This window comes from Anoplophora glabripennis, unplaced genomic scaffold (genome assembly GCF_000390285.2).
Source record: "Anoplophora glabripennis isolate ALB-LARVAE unplaced genomic scaffold, Agla_2.0 scaffold9, whole genome shotgun sequence".
Lineage (NCBI taxonomy): Eukaryota > Metazoa > Arthropoda > Insecta > Coleoptera > Cerambycidae > Anoplophora > Anoplophora glabripennis.
In genome coordinates, this window is record NW_019416258.1 from 1,665,860 (window position 1) to 1,687,726 (window position 21,867).

At 33.7% G+C, this 21,867-nt stretch overlaps 1 protein-coding gene across 1 annotated transcript in view; it reads left to right on the plus strand.

Moving 5' to 3' along the window:
* The window catches only part of LOC108908861 (small conductance calcium-activated potassium channel protein), a 221,527-nt gene that overhangs the window by 62,556 nt on the left and 137,104 nt on the right, over nt 1–21,867 (plus strand). The gene's annotated exons all lie outside the window — the stretch shown is intronic.

The window sequence follows — 21,867 nt, forward strand, 5'->3', positions numbered from 1 at the left end:
GAAATAACAGATTATTTTGTAACAATATCTTCCTGTAAGAAGTCTTGGCAGCAGTTAGCGGCTTCCTTCTCTTTGAGGAGAAGGATTTAAGTAAACAAAACTATAATAAACCGTCCAAACTTTGGCGTTTTATATTCATGCTGTCCAGATAAATATCGGCCTTAGTAGAAGCTGGAAATTTAGTGTCGTCAATCCCTAAAAGCAATGATATTTTTTTATGCGTGGATGCCTAACAGTTCCATTCTACATTTCTCATTTCCTTTTGTACGTCTCATATTCTCTTTCTTATAAATTTAAAGAAAGTGCCTTTCACTGCTTGCCAAATTTACAAGAGAGAAAACAACAAAGGCATTTCGTTTACAAATAATTTTTTATATAATGTGTGTTTCTGCACATCTCATTTCATGTTTTACAATGTCTTTTGTGCGTATGATTCTATGGAGATTGACAAAAAGAAATAAACTGACAAGATGACGAGAATAAAATATGAGATCATCGATTTTATCCAAATTACTTGAGCGAATCAAAGGCATTTTCCACCTATAGAAATGAATAGAAGAAATGATTAATTTAAATACAATTATTTAGCGCACAAATCGACAACGAATTAATAAGTTAAACATCTCGGAGCGAACTGGCGCAATTTCAAGTGAACCACTAACTAATAACGTCGTTAAATGTCAAACGAAAACTTCCCCGCAAAAACCGATTATCCGAGAGGTCCATAACTCAATTATATCACGCCCTATAGGAGTTGTCCTTATTTATTTATATAAAAGGGCCTACCTTGTCTGCCGAGCTCATTAAATTATGATCTCTGCTCGTAATAACTCTTTGTCTGATCTTATTATACTTGACAGTTGCCATAATGTGTTGTAATATGATTTATAACCCTAAACGGTAGACTCGGGCTAGGGTTGAATGTTGAATATATTAAATTTATAAGAAGGGGCACATGGTTTGACAATATGTGCGGCCAGTTATACAAGCTTACAGGGTCATTATTTGATAAAAAGCGTCCTGGTTTTATACAAAATACTTTTTGATGTAACATAAATCCACGACAGCACATCAATTTTAAATATATTTAAGTACTCATTGTTATTTTACGAGTTGTACTAGAAATAATGGGAAATCTTTAAAAAGATGACTCATCGCACAAAGAATCAGTAAAATCACAATAACCAACACACACGTTAAATGTAATCTTGTTCTGTTAAATTAAATTTGAACTTCGAAAAAATACATAGATATAAAATGTATTTTGTAAAATGTAATGTAAAATTACAATTGTGCGTATAAATTGCAGGTAAAATTAAAATACTACAGCGATAATAGTCAAGTTAAACCTGATCAAAGTCAAACCAGTTCTGATAATTCAACTGAAAGTCTGTGGGGTAAAGTTACAGAGAAATTACATTCATTTTACAGATAAATGTATTCTACTGCAAATTCTCAATGTAATTTCGTAAAATTACATTTATGTCTGTAGTATAAATGTAAAATTACATTAACTAATACTTTTACTGCATTTTTCGCTATTTTCTGGTTTTATCTCTAACAAAGCAATAAAGTAAAACCTAAAATATGAGTTGTGAATTATCCATGTCTATACGATCCTTAAGTGTTGCCTACCGTAAAAATTTGTATCGTCATTTCCAAAACAGCTTAATTAATGGAGATTAGTACGTAAAAGAACAGCTTGTAAAGAGCCTGTACTAGCGTTTAAAAATAATAAATTATCTCGAATGGACTCTAGATAAAAGTTGGTTCAATAAACGTAAATAAACTAACAAACCGGTAAACAACTCATTCGTTTATATCCGCTTTTCATTCTTAAAACAACCTGACAGAGAGTAACGTTTATTTTTAGACGTATTTTCAATTGAATTTTTTCGTTCTGTCTCTGTTTTAAACAAAAACAAAATAATGAGGTAAACACTACAAAGGTATTTACTTTCCTTATTTATCTGGGGTTTTGCCACCTGCGAAATTATAGAATTAATGAAATAAACCCCTGCGCTTCGGTCAAGGGTGATTTTTGTTGAAAACAGTTTTGTCTAACTAAAAAATCTCACACACAAAAAAGCAGACAAATACAAAAACACATCACTTTAAAAATATATCTGTGTTCGTCTTCGAAACAGGGGCGGATCCAGAGATGGACTTTGGGGGAGGGAGTATAATTGATGTATAAAAAAAAGGTTATGTAATCAGGAAAACGGGAAACATAAAATGTTTATTCGTTCATTTATTTATAAAAAAGGTTATGCACAATTATTTATCTTTATTAATTTATTATTTAATCTTTAATTTTTTTCGGACCATTGGGGGGGGGGAGCGAACTCCGGCCTTGGATCCGCCCTTGCTTCGAAACGTTAACAATTTTTTAAAGTAAGCGACATGTAACGATGTTTTTTGTATTTTGTATTTGTCTGTTTTTTTTTCAGTGTAAGATTTTTGGTTAAGCAAATATATTTTCACAAAAATAACTTTTTTCTGTTCCTTTTTGTGCATGAATTATTTTATTTTTTTTTCACGGAAAAACTTAAATTTTGCCACAAATATTAAAAGAAAATAAATTTAACCAATGCTGTTTTTGACTGACAGAAGTATGTAAAGCATTAGTAGTTTGTAACTTTAGAAGAATTATTCAGTGAACTGTGCAGGGTGATTCGGAACTTATCCAAAAAAATTCTGGATGTACAGGGGACTCTTACAAATATAATTTTCTAAAGAAAAAATCAAAAAGGGCAGTTCAAAAATGATTTAAAAATACATTCTGCATGGCACTGGAAACTGGTCAACTGATTTTGCTGCTAATTAATAAAATTAATTTCTGGTTTTAAATAATAAAATAATTTAACATACCTGATGTTACAACTTTTCAAAATTTTGTCCACCGTCGTGTAAACACATTTGGGTCCGTCTTCAGTTTCTACGAACTAACAAATGCTGTCTTGTTTCACCATAACACAAATGCTTCACCATAATACAAATGTTTTCTTGCTTCACCGTAAATTAAAATGATATCCATCAACTCCGAGTTGCTATACACGCAAGCCATTTTTGACACTAACTACTAAAAAACTATTGTAAACGCTATGGGAACGACGACTGTAAAATCGGATTTCAGTATTCGGAGTCACTGAGGCCACGTGGCTCTCTACGCGTATTACGAATGACGTTAGAGACTACAGTTGTCCAGCTATGTAATGGTTGAAAGTACTACAACTACGGAAACGGAAACTATAAGGATTTTACAAATTTGTTTTACAGTATTGACTCCATTTCTCATGCCACATCTATTTCCAAATTTTTTTGGATAAAATGTGAATCACCCTGTATATATAACGGCTCCTGGTTATACAGGTATACATATGTCAAAAAATACAGTAACCTATTTAAGGTACTAATTTGTTATACTGTACAGGCTGATTTCACTTTAAATTCAGAAATTGCAGGAATAGATTCATTGCCAAGAAATAGAGTTTACTGTATAAACTTTTTTCCTGGGAGTTGCGGAATTCGATATACAAAGTGTTAAAGTTTAGAAAAAAATATATTTTCATAATGCGCTGACGGAATCGAATGAAAAGTTCACTTAATTAGACGTTTTATTGAGTGTAATATTAAGCTCGTGACTTTAACCAGTGGCGTGCTACTGCAGCCTCCCCATTTTCCCAAGAAAAAATACTCCACTGGCGGTTTTTTGTAGAAATAGTATTAAATTTAGGTACTGTTACGTTAAATGAAAAATGTTCCTTAGAGTTCTTTAATAGTAGCAGCCGTTTACGAGATGTTTGGGCTCGTTTTTACGTTTTATTGAATTTTTCTAACAAATGAAGCCTTTTATTTGATGGAATATTAACCCCGTGGTTTCAACCAGTGACGTGCTACTAAAGCGGCGGCCAACTTTTCCCAAGAAAATAATACGCCACGGGCGGTTTTTTGTAGAAATAATTTTGTTTCTGGAAAAAATATCAAGTTCTTCCACATCGATACCTATATAATTTTCTTGTAAATTTTAACACCCTGTATGTCGAATACCACGTCCTCCAGGAAAAGTTTATAGAGCAAACTCTACTTATTTTTTGGCAATTAATCTATTCCTACAGGCTCTGTATTAAAAATCACCCTGTAAAAAACAACTGATTTCAATGATAAAACAAACCCACAAAACGAACAGTTTTTAGTTTCCGTGTTCTTTATCGGAAGGTCATCACGACCCGTTGTATCTACACAGATAAATAAAAAATTAGGCTAAAGTTACCTTTACTGTCCATTAACACCGTCACAGCGATCGATATCCCTGAAAATAAAACGACACTGATAATGAATAAATACTAAAAAGGGTCAGAGGAAGTGTTTGAAATTTATTATTTACTATACAGGATGTGCAATATTCTCTGGAATACTCGGTATAGTGTAGTAGCATTAAGAAAACGTTTTCTCCGTGTACATTTGCAAACTTTTCGTTTTTTGAGAAAGTGTGTAAATTTCCATATTACTGCTCCAATATGATAACCTCAATAGTATTAATTGACATTTCACGACATTTTTCAGCGGCCAGTTAAATGTGTATACAGGGTGTTACTAAAATAGGGTTCCAAACTTCTGCTGCGTTTTAATGAGTTATAAACTCATTAAAATAATCCAAAAAGTTCCTATTAATATGTGCCCTAAAATGCACCCTTAGGAAGTTATATGCCCTTTAAAGCGCTCAAACAAAACTGGTTTTTTTTCTGCTATTGACAAAACGGTCGCAAATAAATAGAAAAAAATTTATGGGTCTTACATAACTTTTTACGTTAAATAACATGGGCTACTCCGTTTTTCGACATGCAAATCATATGCGTCCCATTTAGGTTGGTGAAGGGGGTTTTCGGCCCGTAATTTTTTTTATTTCAATTTTTTTACAATTTTCTCTACAGATTTATAAAATCTTAACAATTTTACGTAAAAAATATTATCTTTGTCCAAATCGATATTTCCAATGGTTTTCGAGTAAATTGAGTTTGAAAATTACTCTGCTCTTTAAGTTATTAGGCCAAAAATTACAAAAATCTGTTTACCATGGCAAATAAAAGACTGACGTTGCCACAACGCTTAACAATTTAAGTTATTGATAAACTGTCAATTGAGCTTTGCAGTGTTTAATTAGTAAAAGTGGTGAGTGGAAAATTGAAGTATACAACATTATTGCAACTCATAAAATGGAGTCATATTCAAACACGGAAATGGCAGATATGTACTTTATGTACGGCCGTGCGGCTGGAAATGCATCAGGAGCGAGGCGTCTGTATGCGGCAGCATACCCGAATAGAAGGCTTCCTTCTCGACAGGTATTTCGGAGGATCCATCAACGTTTAAGAGAACTAATTACTACTGCAGACAATAGCTAAATGTGAAATAGAAAATAATGGGATTAAAATTAGTAATAATAAGTTAAATTACAAGAACTGCTCGAAGTGACCACCTTGCAATTCGATGAATAATCTAGCTCGACGCTTCAATGTTTTGCGAACTCTTTGGAAAATTCTAGGTGTAGGAATGGCCTCAATTGGAATTTTATAAACCTTTGCCTTAAGTTGACCCCACAAAGAATAGTCCAGGGGGTTAAGGTCAGGGAAACGTGGAGGCCAGGGAACAGGACCTCCTCGGCCTATCCATTTTTCTCCATACAACTCATTTAAGTGTTGTCTTACATTATGTAGGTAATGAGGTGGCGCCCCGTCCTGCATAAACCATATGCTTTGACGTTCAATTAAAGGGACATCTTCCAAAAGTCCTGGCAAGTCGTTAACTAAAAAAATGTAATAATCCTCACCATTCAATCGATTAGGCAACACAAACGGTCCGATTAGCCGATCGCCTAAAATGCCTGCCCAAACGTTGACGGAAAACCGAATCTGATGTCTGGATTGAAATATGCTGTTTGGGTTTTCATCATCCCATTCATGAGCGTTATGAAAATTGACATAACCATCTTTACTGAAGCTTGCCTCATCCGTAAACAAAATAAGAGATGCAAAATTCGGAATCCGCCTCGATTTTCGCAAAAACCATTGGCAGAACTGCCGACGTGGTTCGTAGTCATTCGGATTTAAAGCTTGAACACGCTGGATATGAAAAGGATGAAGTAGTTGTTCGCAAAGAATTCGCCAAACTACGGAAAAACTTATGTTATGCATACGTGCGACACTTCTTACACTAACCCTTGGATTGTCCTGCACAGCTCTCAATACATTTTCTTCCATCACCGGTGTTCTTACAAATCTGTCTCTGCCACGATCATTTACTCTTGGTTGGAACGAACCATTTTCTCTTAAACGTTGATGGATCCTCTGAAATACCTGTCGAGAAGGAAGTCTTCTATTCGGGTATGCTGCCGCATACAGACGCCTCGCTTCTGATGCATTTCCAGCCGCACGGCCGTACATAAAGTGCATATCTGCCATTTCCGTGTTTGAATATGACTCCATTTTATGAGTTGCAATAATGTTGTATACTTAAATTTTCCACTCACCACTTTTACTAATTAAACACTGCAAAGCTCAATTGACAGTTTATCAATAACTTAAATTGTTAAGCGTTGTGGCAACGTCAGTTTTTTAGAGCAGAGTAATTTTCAAACTCAATTTACTCGAAAACCATTGGAAATATCGATTTGGACAAAGATAATATTTTTTACGTAAAATTGTTAATATTTTATAAATCTGTAGAGAAAATTGTAAAAAAAATTGAAATAAAAAAAATTACAGGCCGAAAACCCCCTTCACCAACCAAAATGGGACGCATATGATTTGCATGTCGAAAAACGGAGCAGCCCATGTTATTTAACGTAAAAAGTTATGTAAGACCCATAATTTTTTTTCTATTTATTTGCGACCGTTTTGTCAATAACAGAAAAAAAAACAGTTTTGTTTGAGCCCTTTTAAGGGCATATAACTTCCTAAGGGTGCGTTTTAGGGCACATGTTAATAGGAACTTTTTGGCTTATTTTAATGTGTTATAAACGCAGCAGAAGTTTGATACCCTGTTTTAGAAACACCCTATATAAGCATTTAATGTTAGCTAACAAGCTACATGGTTAAAGGGAATAATAGAGTTCTGAAATTTTTATGGAACTGGAACGTGTTATTGATTCCGCCGACATACATTCATACTTCAATCGTGTCTGTGCTGCCGTAGCGCAGCTTACAATATTCCGTTTACTTCTATATTCTCTGCCAATTTTTCAGCTTCGGTCTGTCTCCCGAGCTGAGCATTATGTTTGCTATTTATACGCGGTTCGATTCCGATATTTTTTCGTCATATTCAAGGTGAGTTACTCAGTCTCGCGCACACACACTTTTAAGGTGGAAAACGATTGAAGAAATATGGAATAAAATTACGGAAACAGTAATAAATCACTGATAAAAATCGTACTATTTATTTTGGAAGGAATAATCTCTTCGGAACGAAACTCTGGATGGTCGAAATAACTTTCCTGATTTTGTGGATTCAATGCAATTGTTCGGTCTTTAACTTCAGGGAGTACCTAATATTTTGGTTTTTCGAAATTTAAAGAGAACAAAGGGTGATGGGGCATTTTCTGTATAGATTCGGTTTCTGGGGTCCAAATACATGGGGTGACTTGGCAAGGGACAGAAAATAACTTCAAAATGTGGAGAAATTGATTTGGTGCGACTTTTAATTGAAACATTTTTTGTATTGATATTATTTTTTACCTTTCTTTGAGTTTGAAGTTTTTATATGGAAACAATTTGAAGATACTTCAAAAGGGAGATGATCAATTAGGCCGGTTTTCGACTTCATTTTTGGCCAAAAAAACCGATTCCACCCCAGACCCTAGTTTGTCTGTCCCAAGCCATTTTAGGGTTGTTTCAAGGTCGTTTCAAGGTTAATTTGAGAAAAGGCCGCTCAATGAAGTCCTAGCACAAGTTATACAGGATTTTGGGGTCGCTAAGTTCGAATCCGGGATCAGTTTGTCTGTATCAGGTTATTTGAAGGTCGTCTCAAGGTTATTTCAGGGTCAAGTTGTGAAAAGCCAAGTAATAAGTCTAACCGCCTGTTATAAACGCATTTGGAGTTGTTCAGGTCAGTTTGTCTGTGTCAGGTCATTTGAAGACCATTTTAAGATCATTTGAAGGTTAATTTATGGAATAAACCCTGGAATTATTTACCTTTCTTATAGTCGCTAAGTTCGAATCCGAGGTCCATTTATATGTATTAATAAAGGTTCAAGGTTATTCCAAGGTTGATTTGAGAAAAAGGACCTCTGTTTTCGGCCGAAACTAAAATTGTTAATACTAAAAAGAGGTTTTTAAAATCATTCGAGTTTAAACAGAGCTACACAAGATTTAGGCAAGTTCATCTGAAGGAGCAAATGAGCAGATATCGAAAACTACTTATTTGACAGAAAAATGATCTGTACAAAGGGTGTAGGATTTCGCAGGGGTTCCACATCTGCGATCTCTTGACCTAAAACTTGGTCAATTCTCCTTACCTTCGGTTCAATTAAATCGAGTAGTGGATGATTGGACCTTCGATTCAAACTCAGAGACGGTTATCGATTTCTCGGTTTTTTCTTGGTTTGACCTTTAAATGACCTTGAAATAAACCTCAAATGACCTGATGCAGACAAACTGACCTCGGATTCTAACCCAGCGACCCCAAAATCCCGTATAACAGGTGGTCGGGTTTGATTGCTCGGCTTTTTCTCAATTGACCTTGAAATGACCTTGAAACAACCTTAAAATCCGAGATCCTTCGATTTAATGCACTTTTTCTCAATCTGACCTCTAATTGACCTTGATCCTGACTAGGTAGGAGGAGGGAGGTCCCGTTTGGGGTGGAATCAATTAGTTTATTGGATTTATAAATAATTTAAAAAAAACATTTTTAGGCCAAAAATGAAGGGGACCGCCCTAATTGAGCCTCCTCCTTTTCAACACTTTGCTTAGATTTTCTGTAAGATCATTAGTTTCCAAATATTTGATTAACGTTAAAAAGGTCATTTTTTCGAAAGGAAAGCAAAAATCTTTTAAAAATTTTTCCGCTAGATATCCTATGATTTCTTAAAGGTGGTGGCCGATAAAAGTGTTTGATTCTCAAATCCTGAAACTCAAACTTCAATTTGTTTCTTTTTTAATTGCTCTACGACCATTTTTCGTTTTTTGAAAGTCACCTAAATATTTAGGGATTCTCTTTATCCTTTAATTTTTGTGACTGGTTTGTACTATTTCCTAAATTTTGGTAATTAATAGATACTGACATCATTTTAATAATTTAAATGCGAAACTAGTTGTACCAGCGCGGTGCCAAAAAAATCTAAAGCTAGTTTGAGGTCGGTGGAAATCAGGAATTTCCAGCGCAACGAAAGGTATTAATAAAGACAATAAAAGGAACTATGGGATCGATAGCCCTAGCGTTATAATCCACCATAACAGTGGTCTCATAATAGGCCAGAATTTTTAATATCGCACAATGCATCGCTCAGCAAGTGCCGCTCCAAAATTTTTTCGTATCCAATATAGATTATCTTTCGAATGCGTCAGAAATTTGCACGAGCCCCTAAATTCTCTCCAGCTACCTGATTTAATCTTTCATATTTTCTACTTCAAATACGTCTATTAAATGTGCTTGCGTTTTTCACAAACTTGTGTCTCAGTATTTCTATAACGAGTGTCGAACTTGTTAGTTTTAACAAGGAAGAAAAGGAAGAACAAACAAATTTTAAGTTTGACCGACATCCTCGTTTTGAGTTTACATATTTATGGATGTTTATAATCCAGGCTGTATCGTCGCTCCCGCTAGGAACATGATTCTCATTCAATTTTTTTTCATAATCTCACTAAAAAAATGACCCTTGAAACATATCCGCATGTTGCCAGACGCTACTAATGGTCAAAAATTATTTTAAACAATTTTTTTTAAACAAATTCGTAATTTTCAATTTTTTCGCTCGAAATAAATTTTTTAAGCTTTCTGGGGTATCCTGAACAAATAAGTTCCTATGCAACTTTTCTCTAAAATCTACAATTTTCGAGATATTAACGATTTTTTGTTCGAAAAAACGCGATTTTATCCATTTTCAACGTCAATAAACTATATTAAAGATTACAATTTTTAGTGTTGCCAAAATTCTTAAATAATCTTTGAACATCCCTTAACAAAAATCCGAAGAGTTACGCCGGCATATTTTATTCTGAAGACTTGTTTTTTTATTGTTAATAAGGCGCGCGCGTCTCGTTTCTCGGCCGCTCTTGGTCTCCTCCGTATACTGCTCTCTCTCGCATTCACTCGAAGTATACAGGGTGTTTCTTAATAACATGCTAATATTTAAGGAGGTTATTTTTGGGTCCAATTTAAGAAAAAAACTTCATATGAACATATGTCTTAACTTTTGAACTACAGGGTGCTAAAGTTTTATGAAAAAAAACATTTTTTTATAACTATGGTATTACCTACCCTAGATATTTTTTCAAATTTGGTACACGCCTTCTATTCATCGAGATGCATTTTATGATGTACAAACATTAGTCAGTGGCGTCTGTACAGCTTTTGTATCGAATATTTTTGAAGAAAAATATGTTACGCCACTACTTTTTCTTTTAGTAAAAATCATTTTTGAAATCCTCATTCCTTTCTGAGCTAATGTGGTATCTTCAATTTTTTTCGTTTAATGTACGGTTTTCACATAAAAAAATAAAATTCATTCATTTGGACCACTTACGAGAAAAAAAATTGTGTAACTTTGAACAATAATTTATGTAAGATAATAACTTTTAAACACTGAAATTATGAAATTACAGTAATCTACATAGATACATTTTGGAATGGCAAAAAAAATTACCCTGGCGTAACATATTTTTCTTCAAAAATATTCAATACAAAACCTGTACAGGCGCCACTGGCAAAAATAATAAAATTGTTTGTACATCAGAACATGCATCTCGATGAATAGAAGGCGTGTAGGTACCAAATTTGAAAAAATATCTAGGATAATACCAGTTATCATAAAAAAAGTTTTTTCATAAAACTTTAGCACCCTGTAGTTCAAAAGTTAAGACTTTTAGGACATATGTTCATATGAAGTTTTTTTCTTAAAATGGACCCAAGAATAACCTCCTTAAATATTAGCACGTTATTGAGAAACACCCTGTATACTCTACGCCTACAACTAAGGATCAAAGGATCTGCTTGTATCGCTCAATATTGACCGGTAGGTTTGTTGTTTCTTGATAATAATAAACTTAATACTAATAAACTATTTAATAAATAATGTTAAAAAGGAAGCGAATTATTCAAAACCAAAACCATTTCTACTTGAATGTATATTATATTATAATATCGTGTTGTACTCTAGTATGAACTTGTTTCTGGTAGACATTTTTATAAATTAAATACAAAAGTTATTATAATATTTAGTTATATTATAATATTTATACAGATGTCAAGTAACAATTTTGTATTCAATTAATAAAATATAAATTAATGTACTGTAAATAACTAATCAAATGTTATATAACTTATAAATAATTGAATTACGTAGTTTTTCATTGATTTTCCAAACATGTACCTGACATTACTATTGCTTAGTTTTTCTTTACCAATAAGTTTTTGTAATTAATATCCTAACTAAATTATCACATTGTTTTTCATGACAATGATTAAAAAAAATTAAGTTAATTGATTTAATCAGTATATGCTATATTTCAATAAAATAAATAACATTTAATTTAAAGTAGCAATAGTTTGGTTTTGAATAATTCGCTTTTTTATTAACATTGTTTATTAAATAGTTTATTAATACTAAGTTTATTATTATCAAAAAACAACAAACGTACCGGTCAATATTGAGCGATACAAGCAGATCCTTAGTTGTAGGCGTAGAGTATACAGGGTCGGAAAGTCCCCATGGTTCATCGGCCGTTACGTGACAGCGATAAAGTAAGTCATAGAAATCCGTGCGAGAAAGATGGCTATAATAAAGGCGTCTAATAGTCACCGCCCATTTCGCCCTTCCACAAATAAGAAGTGGATCTTCTTTGTTGCGGATTTTTGTTAAGGGATGTTCAAAGATTATTTAAGAATTTTGGCAATACTTAAAATTGCAATTTTTAATATAGTTAACTGACGTTGAAAATGGTTAAAATCGCGATTTTTCGAACAAAAAATCGTTAATATCTCGAAAACGGTAGATTTTAGAGAAAATTTGCATAGGAACTTATTTGTTCAGGAACCCACAAAAAGCCTAAAAAAAAATTATTTCGATAGAAAAAAATCGAAAATTACAAATTTGTTAAAAAAATTGTTTAAACAATTTTTGACCATTAGTAACGTCTAAGGGTCATTTTTTTAGTAAGATTATGAAAAAAAATCGAATGAGGATAATGTTCCTAGTGGGAGCGACGATACAGCCTGGACTATTAGAACTACATTTCTAGCAACTGTAAATCCTAATCCATAATTGATTATACGTCTCCGACATTGCACAAACAATTCAAGTTTACGATTCATCAACATGTACCTATTTGTCCAAAGTGAAACCTCTGTGATATTTCGTTAAGCAGTCTTTATCTTTGTAGAAATGCAATACTATAAACATACACACCGCTAAAGTATGAATATTGCATGACCAACTATGCAAAATTTTGATCTACTACATCACATTTGTTAATTTAAAACACACAACAAACACAACAGTCCGCTTGGAAAGTGTTTTAATCATGAAGCATGTGGGAGCGCTATTATATTTCATCGTTTTATGTCCACTTATGACAAGAAACTCAGCCACTCTGGATGAGTTATTTTATAATTTACATGTCGGACAAACCGTATTTACATATTGATGCCACATGCTACTTTGTGTGCTTATCTAGCTGCCGTTCTATTTTTGTTGTAGCTCAAAAGCTTGATTAAAATCGTCGGTCATTAAATATTTTATTTTTATTACAGTCGGGTGGTTAAACATCGATAACGTGCATATGTATCTAGAACTTTCGACCCTTTAAAATGTGTAATCGGTAATTTTAAAACAAAACGGCACCCATGTGGCTGGGGACCGAAAATAACAAATTTTCGCCTATGTTTTGAAAGGCTCTCAGCCGCCCCAAACAGGCGCCAGAGCGGTGATACCACCGGAGAGCGATACTATTGGCAGAACGTTGTAAAGCTGAAAAAATCACCCCAGTTTTGATTTCGGAAAATAAAAACTGCGTATTTCAAACTGGGGAAACGCAATACAAAACCACGCTACCACGTCAGACTACAAGTAATCACCCATTCCAGTCGACTACAATTAACTAAAGGACCTTTGTGGACCCTTCAAGGAAGGTGATTGAACGTCGACCCTGGTGCCTTGCAGTTCAATAACCAGGAACGGATATCTGGTCAGTGCGACTCAAAATTTCTAATCGAATTGAAATAAATATCTTCCAATAAACATTATCAAAAGTTTCAAAACTCTTTGCGAGCACATTGCTCCCGGTCTAAACCTCAGTTCTAGAGTCTTAACTATCCAGGCATTGTCCAATCCTGTGCTGATGATCCCAAAAGAATACATCATTATCATTAAGGTAATTAAAAATTGCGTGTACAAACCAATGGCACTAGACAATTTATTCATATTTAGAATAAAATAAAAAACGTATTCAAGCAACAAGCGTGTAAAGTAAAGTTTTTGTACTAGAATAAAATATAGGGCATCTTTAAAAGAAATGAACTTGCAAATGAAGCAATATTGGACTAAGATATATTTGGTCCTATTAGTAGCACCTTCATTTAAACACACCCTGTAATATGTCATAAATTAAATTACAATATATTTTGTATATTAATGCACTAGTGCGAGAAGGGTTGCATTTTGTGCGCTAGTACGTAATGCACTTCATTACATGCGCCTCATTATTGTTTTCTCGCTTGTGTGGGCACCCAATGGTCGAGAAATTTTAAACCCGATCAATCTATGCAAATCGTCTACATTAAAGTGACGTACAGGTTCTATAATAGTTTAGTTTTATCAAATTTTATTGAACAATTTCCAATTTGACAGTAAATAGATGGTATTCGACATGCAGACGCGTCAGGGTCGACGTCCAATCACGTTCCTTGATGAGTCCCTAGAAATTTTGTAGGGAAGTCCGTTTTAATTTAGACAATTGGCCTCTCTAGATTTTACTTATCTGCGGATTATAGTCGCCTGGTACTATTATTTTGTATTCAAAATTCGCTTTTTTCGGAGTTTTTTTTTTCGAAATTGTGATTCCATAGTCCAGAATGTTATTTTCCGCGGATATGGGTCCCTTTGGTCGGAATTGGCCCTGCGTAGAGTGATTCTGATTGGAAAGTTGAGCGAAAATTTGAACCGCAACTAGAAATGCGACAATATTTTTAATACTAGTGTATAAGATGTATACACTACTGAATTTTTGAAGTATTGAAATAAAATCCTTCACACTTTTGGTTCACAAACACTGAAAAGAGTATTTCTTTTTATTCTTTCTATTTCTAAAAATTCAGTCAGGGCATTTCAGTGTACAATTACGGTTGAAAGCGTAATTACATCACATTCTACCACAAATTGACACTTATTCTCGAAGCCAGTCCAGCCTCTAATTACCAGTAACGCAGTGGGATGGTGAAAATTAGTCTAATTGTTTATCGAACTTCTCCAGTAACCCGCCGCCAAGATTACACTTACATCCTCCATTTTACCGGAGACAATGGAGCTGAAGCTGACCACCTCTATTCCTATAATTTCATTAGAGGCATGGTGAAATTTATATACTGAAGTACAGTCCGTGTAACGTATTTATCTTTTAAAAAAAAAGGAAAAATACTCCATCGGACAGGCCTTTATTTAATTACGCCTCGCTTGGAATTTAACTGGCACATCCGCTAAGCGAAACTGACGCTAATTTTTACCACATACGAAGAAATATTAACGTTTGGAGCTGTTGAAACCACCGAAATTGTTGCAAGAATATGGGTTTAAATTTCCAACTCGTAAAAGTAACGACAAAAAGCTTTGCTCGTTAGTAAAGCTGTACCGTTTAGGGTGATTCCAGTGGCGTACCTGCGAATATCTGTTACAGACAACAAAAAAATGATAATCTTAATAGTTCAAGTCTTGGAAATCATTAATGAATATTGTAACTCGTTGAAAAACTCGTAAATGTTGTTGCCTTAGTCGTCCTTCAAAGTTTATACGTACAATACAATCAATTTATCACTGACATCAGGCCATGTTTTTACTTCTACGAACTTTTACATTTCACGAAAAACGTTCTGCCAACTTAGACTCATTTATATAAATTACCGGTTATCACCTTTGTAAAGGGTGATTGTGATTCACAACATCAGTCGTAATGATTCGTTTACAATGAACAGCGACAATTGCGTCTATGCTTAAAAATTACACTAATCACCAGCTGGTGAAACAGAATGTTATGTTTAAACGTGATCTTGATCTTATTCTATTTTTAATGTTACTGTTCCAAACAAAATTAATAGTGCTCTTTTTACTGTGATTTATTTTTTACGTCAGTCTTACTTGTGTAAATGCCCTGTATATTGGTAGTTTACTAACAATCCATTTATGTCGTAAGAAAACTCAGTTTTTTCATCGAAATAATCTAAGATCCGTCAGGCATGGAAAAGCTATTTTAATTAAAGGGAAACAGCCCCTTGGGGATTTGTACAACTGATTGTTATTGGACAATTGCGGAGTGATTGACAACGGGATAAAGGGTGAATACGAAATGAAATTCAACTGAATGCAGAACAACTCATCGGTGTATTCACTTAGCATTTTCACAAAGCGGAACCTTGGGGGTTAGTAATCAAGTTAGAACATGTATATCGATTTCACAATAATAAAGTTAGCTTATGGCGAGTTGTAAAACTTGTAGGTACATAATGGAATCCTATTACTTGGTACAATTGTGGACAATAATAAAAATACTACTACTAATGACGTCTGTTACGACATGTACCTACCAGTTTATACGGACCATAATAATTTTATTACGCCCGATGTAAAGCTTTATATTTCAAGTCCGGTAATGGGGTGTAATGGCAGGAAATTGTCTGCAACACAATTCTTAGCTGAATAATTTCCGTCACAATTCAACAACAGTGCCAGAATAATAGTTAAAATGTATTTTAATTCGCTATTAAGTCCCTGTAAAATAACCGTGGTGACGATTTTGACAAAATTTTAGCCAATTAATTAGAAATTAAAACGGAACGAATATGCCTTATGGATAAAGTCTCATTTAATTCATTGGGATATTGTTCAGGTTTCACTATCGTGAGATGCAATGCACTTTAGTCGGTTGGTATACACTGCTACCCAAAATGATGGAACAAAATTCATATTTTTTTCCAGTTCAGATTTAAAAATATCGCTGGAACAGGTCAATTAGTAATAGGCGAGCGGTTCACCCCTAAAAAGATGCTTCTATATGAAGGTAACCGACTAAATTTTTAAAACAAAAACCTACAGCATGAAACTTTTTTATTTTATAAAGTGTATTTTTTTGATAATTTACATATTTTTTTTTATTTTACGGCGTGGTCAGTCAACTGTTATAAACAAAAAAGTTGTAAAAAAAAATTAGTCGTCGAATGGCTTTTTAGTGTTTTTTCACAATATAACGTCCGCGAAATTCCAATAAATTAGTTTTACTTTACCAAGAGTTTTACCAAGAACCTTTTTAAAATTTTGTGTAGATTGACCACCTGTAATTATAAACTCTTTTTTCCTGTTATTTCCATACCTACGAACTCGCTCTAACTCCTTAGGATTAATCGATGTATTATCATATATATCGTAAATTAAATGAATTTCATCAAGTCTCGAATCTTCGCGTCAAACCTTCTATTCCTTTTTTAGCATGTTTATTGTAAATATAATCTAATCCAAGATATTGTAAAGAGATAATTTAAATTTGAAGTGTTATTGTTATTAGTGTTAATTTTCTTTAAAAGACTTTATTATACTCGCTTTAGACCTTCAATAAAATGATTGACCCATACCAAAAAAATATGTCTTAAAGTAGAAAATCTGCCGATTATTATGCTTTCTTTAGAATTAAAATCTGTTCAGTAGTTTTTGAGAAAAAAATTCTGAAAGTATGTCGATTTCTTCACTTTTTTCACATTGAATTGTAAATACATATCTCGGAAACGAAGCATTTTTAGAATTTTTGTTAAAGAACAAAAACTGTTTATTTTGGCGAGTAATTTTTTTAAAACTTTTTTGTTTATAACAATTGACTGACCACGCCGAAAAATATAAAAAAATATATGTAAATTATCAGAAAAATACACTATAAAATAAAAAAGTTTCATGCTGCAGGTTTTTGTTTTAAAAAATTAGTTGGTTCATGCCTTTTTAAAGGGGTGAACCGCTCGCCTATATGGACATAGGCACAGAAAGCTACCTAAAGGAGGAGGGCCCCTAAGGCCGGTTTTTGGCCTAATTTATTTTTGGCTGAAAAAATCTGAATTTTTTTTTTTTAGTACCTGCTAGCAATACTGAATCTTTTCCACCCNCAGGCCGCATTTGCGCCCAGGAACGACTTATGTTGGTAGGCCCTAACCACCATTCAGTGCAGGAATGAGGGAAACCTGGAAAACCTCATTAATTAGGGAGGTGGTCAAATGCCAACCGGTGTCAATCTCTCACATTGACCCAAGCCAATATTCTTCCACCCTACCATACCTGCACAGAGGGTGCCAATCCTCCGTACAAGCATAGCTAATTTACGGTCTACCGGCCGCGGGATTCGAAACCCGGGCAGATAGCACACATCGATTCTGACGCCTTAAACCGTGCGGCTATCGACCGATGTGGCGATTATAACAATTGACTGACCACGCCGAAAAATATAAAAAAAATATGTAAATTATCAGAAAAATACACTTTATAAAATAAAAAAAGTTTCATGCTGTAGGTTTTTGTTTTAAAAATTTAGTCGGTTCATGCCTTTTTTTTAGGGGTGAACCGTTCTCCTAAAAATAGAAATTGTTATTTTTCTGCAATATTTTCTATTTTTTGAGCCATTTTTGACAGCTGTAGCATTGCCGACATATTTTTTTAATAGGACCCTCCATATTTTATAGTATAAATAGATAGCCCTTCTAAAAATGAATTCAGCGATATAAGGTTATACCTACTTTTTTTTGTCATAAGGTCTGTTCCAACAAGAGCCAGGGATTGGTTCCCAACCGTTCGAAATGTTTGGCCAGCTAAATTCTAAATGTGTCTTCAGTGAATATATCGCAAGAATTAGTTGGATGCACATTTCTGACGGTTTGGAACCAATCCTTGACTCTTGTTGGAACAGACCTATAGTTGGTCTTTTATGTCGTACTGACGACTATTTCAAACAATTATTAGTCTCTTCTGTACTTAAAAAACGTACCTACTCTTTATTAATCTTTTTATTGTGGCCGTCCTAATCAACCGATTTCAATTTTTCAAAAACCATTTGAAAGGTTCAGCGGTCTTTTTTATGTGAGAAAATTTTCAAGTATCTAGATGCTTTATTTGAGGCTGTGCAACGTTTTAAAAATTCGAAAATTTTTTTCAAAAAATTATTTTGCAAAACTATCGAACCGATTTTAATGAAATTTGGCGTGTTGCTTTATTATACTATAAAATTTTTTACCAAAATTAGAATGCCCTCGGAGCAATTAAAACATTTTAAAAAATATCAAAAAAAAACTTGATTTTTTTGCCTTTTTTTTCATCAATTATTGCTATTTTGCAACGTCGGTAATAAATTTAAACATTTATAACTTTCAGAATATTGTGCAAAATTCAATTCTAAAACTGTTTTCCCTCTTCAATATTCTTCCAAAATGCATAGGTTCCTAGATATAAGTAAAAAACTCAGATAAAAATAGGTATATTTTAAAATTTTTTGACATTTTTGCAATTTTGAAAATGTTCCGGACCTCGCCCAGATCTACACTTTTATTATGTGAGTTGTACTGAAGGTGTTTCAGCAAAAATTAGCTTGTCCCCTCTTACGTCCAAGAAGTGGGATATTTTGATAGATCCGCCCTTGTCTATAGTTTTAATTAAAACCTGTGCCAGAGGACTAAAGTGTATTTTAGTTCCCCAGTATATAACACTTTAGTCCTCTGTTATGTTGTAGGCTTTTTTAATCTCTATCAATCCATATCCTTATTTTACATTTTTAACAAATCAAAGTATAACATATTTCCAATTTTAGTTCTGAAATATGCACCGTAAAACTAAAGTGTTTTCTAATTCTTCCGATATTATAGTATGCAGTTTAGTCCTATAACACTATTCAGAATGGATTAAAAATGCAATAACAGCCTTTATTTTCGTATAATAAAGTATATCCTTGAATCCAGATACTTCTAGTTTTGGGGGACTAAAGTGTTTTTTGGTCCCTCGTGAGTAAACCACACACTTTAGTCCCCGGCAATAATTTCTTTCAAAATTAATATGTAGTGTGATAAGTATTTCCTCCGCAAATTTTCCTGCCAGGGAAGGTTGGATAAGCCTGGAATGTTGTCAACGTGTTTGTTGGAGCGTCGCTGAACTATTACAGGTGACTATTATGCCTTCCTAATTACGAAACTTTCCTGAATCCTTTGCGAAGTAAGCTTTGGAACCAGTCTGGTGAATAGTTTCATAAAAATATCCCTATGTGGAGCAGGCTCCGCTCAAGTTTAGCGCAGGAAAACTGTTCCACGTGACAAAATAAGACAAGCATTCAATACGAACAGGTGACGACTCGCACAAAAGCACGATTAGTTATGCAAAACTGACAGAAATTCATGTTTGTTAAAACCTTTTTCTATTTATTGTGTCACAGTTCGTTCAGCGTAGGGAGCTTGCTCTAAGCTCTACTACAAAACGAATTTATCAGTACTTATCTAACCAGTAAAGTTGAAGGAACATTTCATATCTGTTCCACGCTTCAAAGGACATTTAACATATAAAATATAAGTATTCGCAATAATAGAAATGATACAAGCGCGAATGTGTCTTGGTTATATAAGTAGGTACGGTCCAGACTTTGCTCTCAGTTGTGTATACTCCCCGGAGACGTTCGAGTGACAGTTTCGTGCACTTTTCAGGGTATTGGTAGGTTTTCTTCCGCTAAATGGGGTGATGGAACTAATTTGAGACACAATTCCGATTAAAATTGTCGTTTCATTGTTCCATAGAAAGGGCCTATAATTGTTCAGTGACTGATAATTTTTTATTTTTGTTTCATTCCAATGCAAAATGTAATACCACCTTCGAAACATCCTGTACACGAAAGGCGATTCTTTTAACGAAGGTTCAGCTTATTGTTGTTCTCCTTCAGGGCGAGAAATAACACTACCAGTATCTAACCACGAAATGACCCAGCATGTGGTAAACGTCACAAAATTCTACCTTAAAGACAACCGATAGTCAATTTTTTTAATGGAACGATATACAGGGTGTTTCTTAACAACGTGCTAATATTTAAGCAGGTTATTATTGGGTCCATTTAAAAAAAAAGCTTCATATGAACATATGTCCTAAATGTCTTAACTTTTGAACTACAGGATGCTAAAGTTTTATAAAAAAAAAAACATTTTTTTATTATAACTGGTATTACGTTAGATATTTTTTCAAATTTGGTACGTCCAAATAGAAATATTCCGGAGGCGCGAACATTTTCAAACATTTATAGAAGATTGTGCGAAAAGGGAAGTTTTAAATCAGACAATCATCTAAAAGGAGTACACCGTACTGTAAGAACTCCAGAAATTGAGATAGCGGTTTTGAATTCGACTGAGGAAGATCCAGCATTAAGTACAAGAAAAATTGGGAAAAATTTGAATATCTCACATATTCTTATTTGGAAAATTCTCCATGACTTTTTATTATATCCCTACCATATCCAACGGGTTCAAGCTCTACTACCTCGCAACTTTCCATTACGGATAAACTTTTGCCAAAAAGTGAATGAAAATCCATTATTTGACACTGAAATTTTATTCACCGATGAAGCCAACTTTTCCAGAAAAACTTCCACAACAATCACATTTGGGTTGAAGAAAACCCACATGCAATCTTGGATTCCCGTCACCAGGAGCAGTTTTCCGTTAACGTGTGAGTTGGAATATGTGGATTTCAAAAATGATTTTTGCTTTAAGAAAAAGCATTGGCGTAACATATTTTTCTTCAAATATATTCAATACAAAACCTGTAGATACGCCACTGGCAAAAATAATAAAATTGTTTGTACATCAGAAAATGTATCTCGATGAATACAAGGCGTGTACCAAATTTGAAAAAATATCTAGGGTAATACCAAAGTTATCATAAAAAAATGTTTTTTCATAAAACTTTAGCGCCCTGTAGTTCAAAAGTTAAGACTTTGAATGGACCCAAGAATAACCTCCTTAAATTATTTACACGTTATTAAGAAACACCCTGTATTTTGTTATTTCTCTAAATTCAACGATATATAACAACTTGAATTCATCGGAATAAATACAAAAACATATATCGTTCTGTTTGAAAAAACAATCGACATTCGCTTACAACAATTTAACACAACGACACAATAATTAACAACAGATGTTGTCAATTTCACTAACATGGCAACAATTTAACAAAATGACAACAATTTAACAAAATGGCAACAATTTAACACCTCAATGACAACAGCTTAAAAACAAAGACAACAATTTGACACCTCAAAATGACAAAAATTTAGCACTTCAATGACAATAATTTAACACCTCAAAAATAACAGAAATTTAACACCTCAATGACAACAAATTAAAAACTATGACAACAATTTAACACCTCAAAATGACAACAATTTA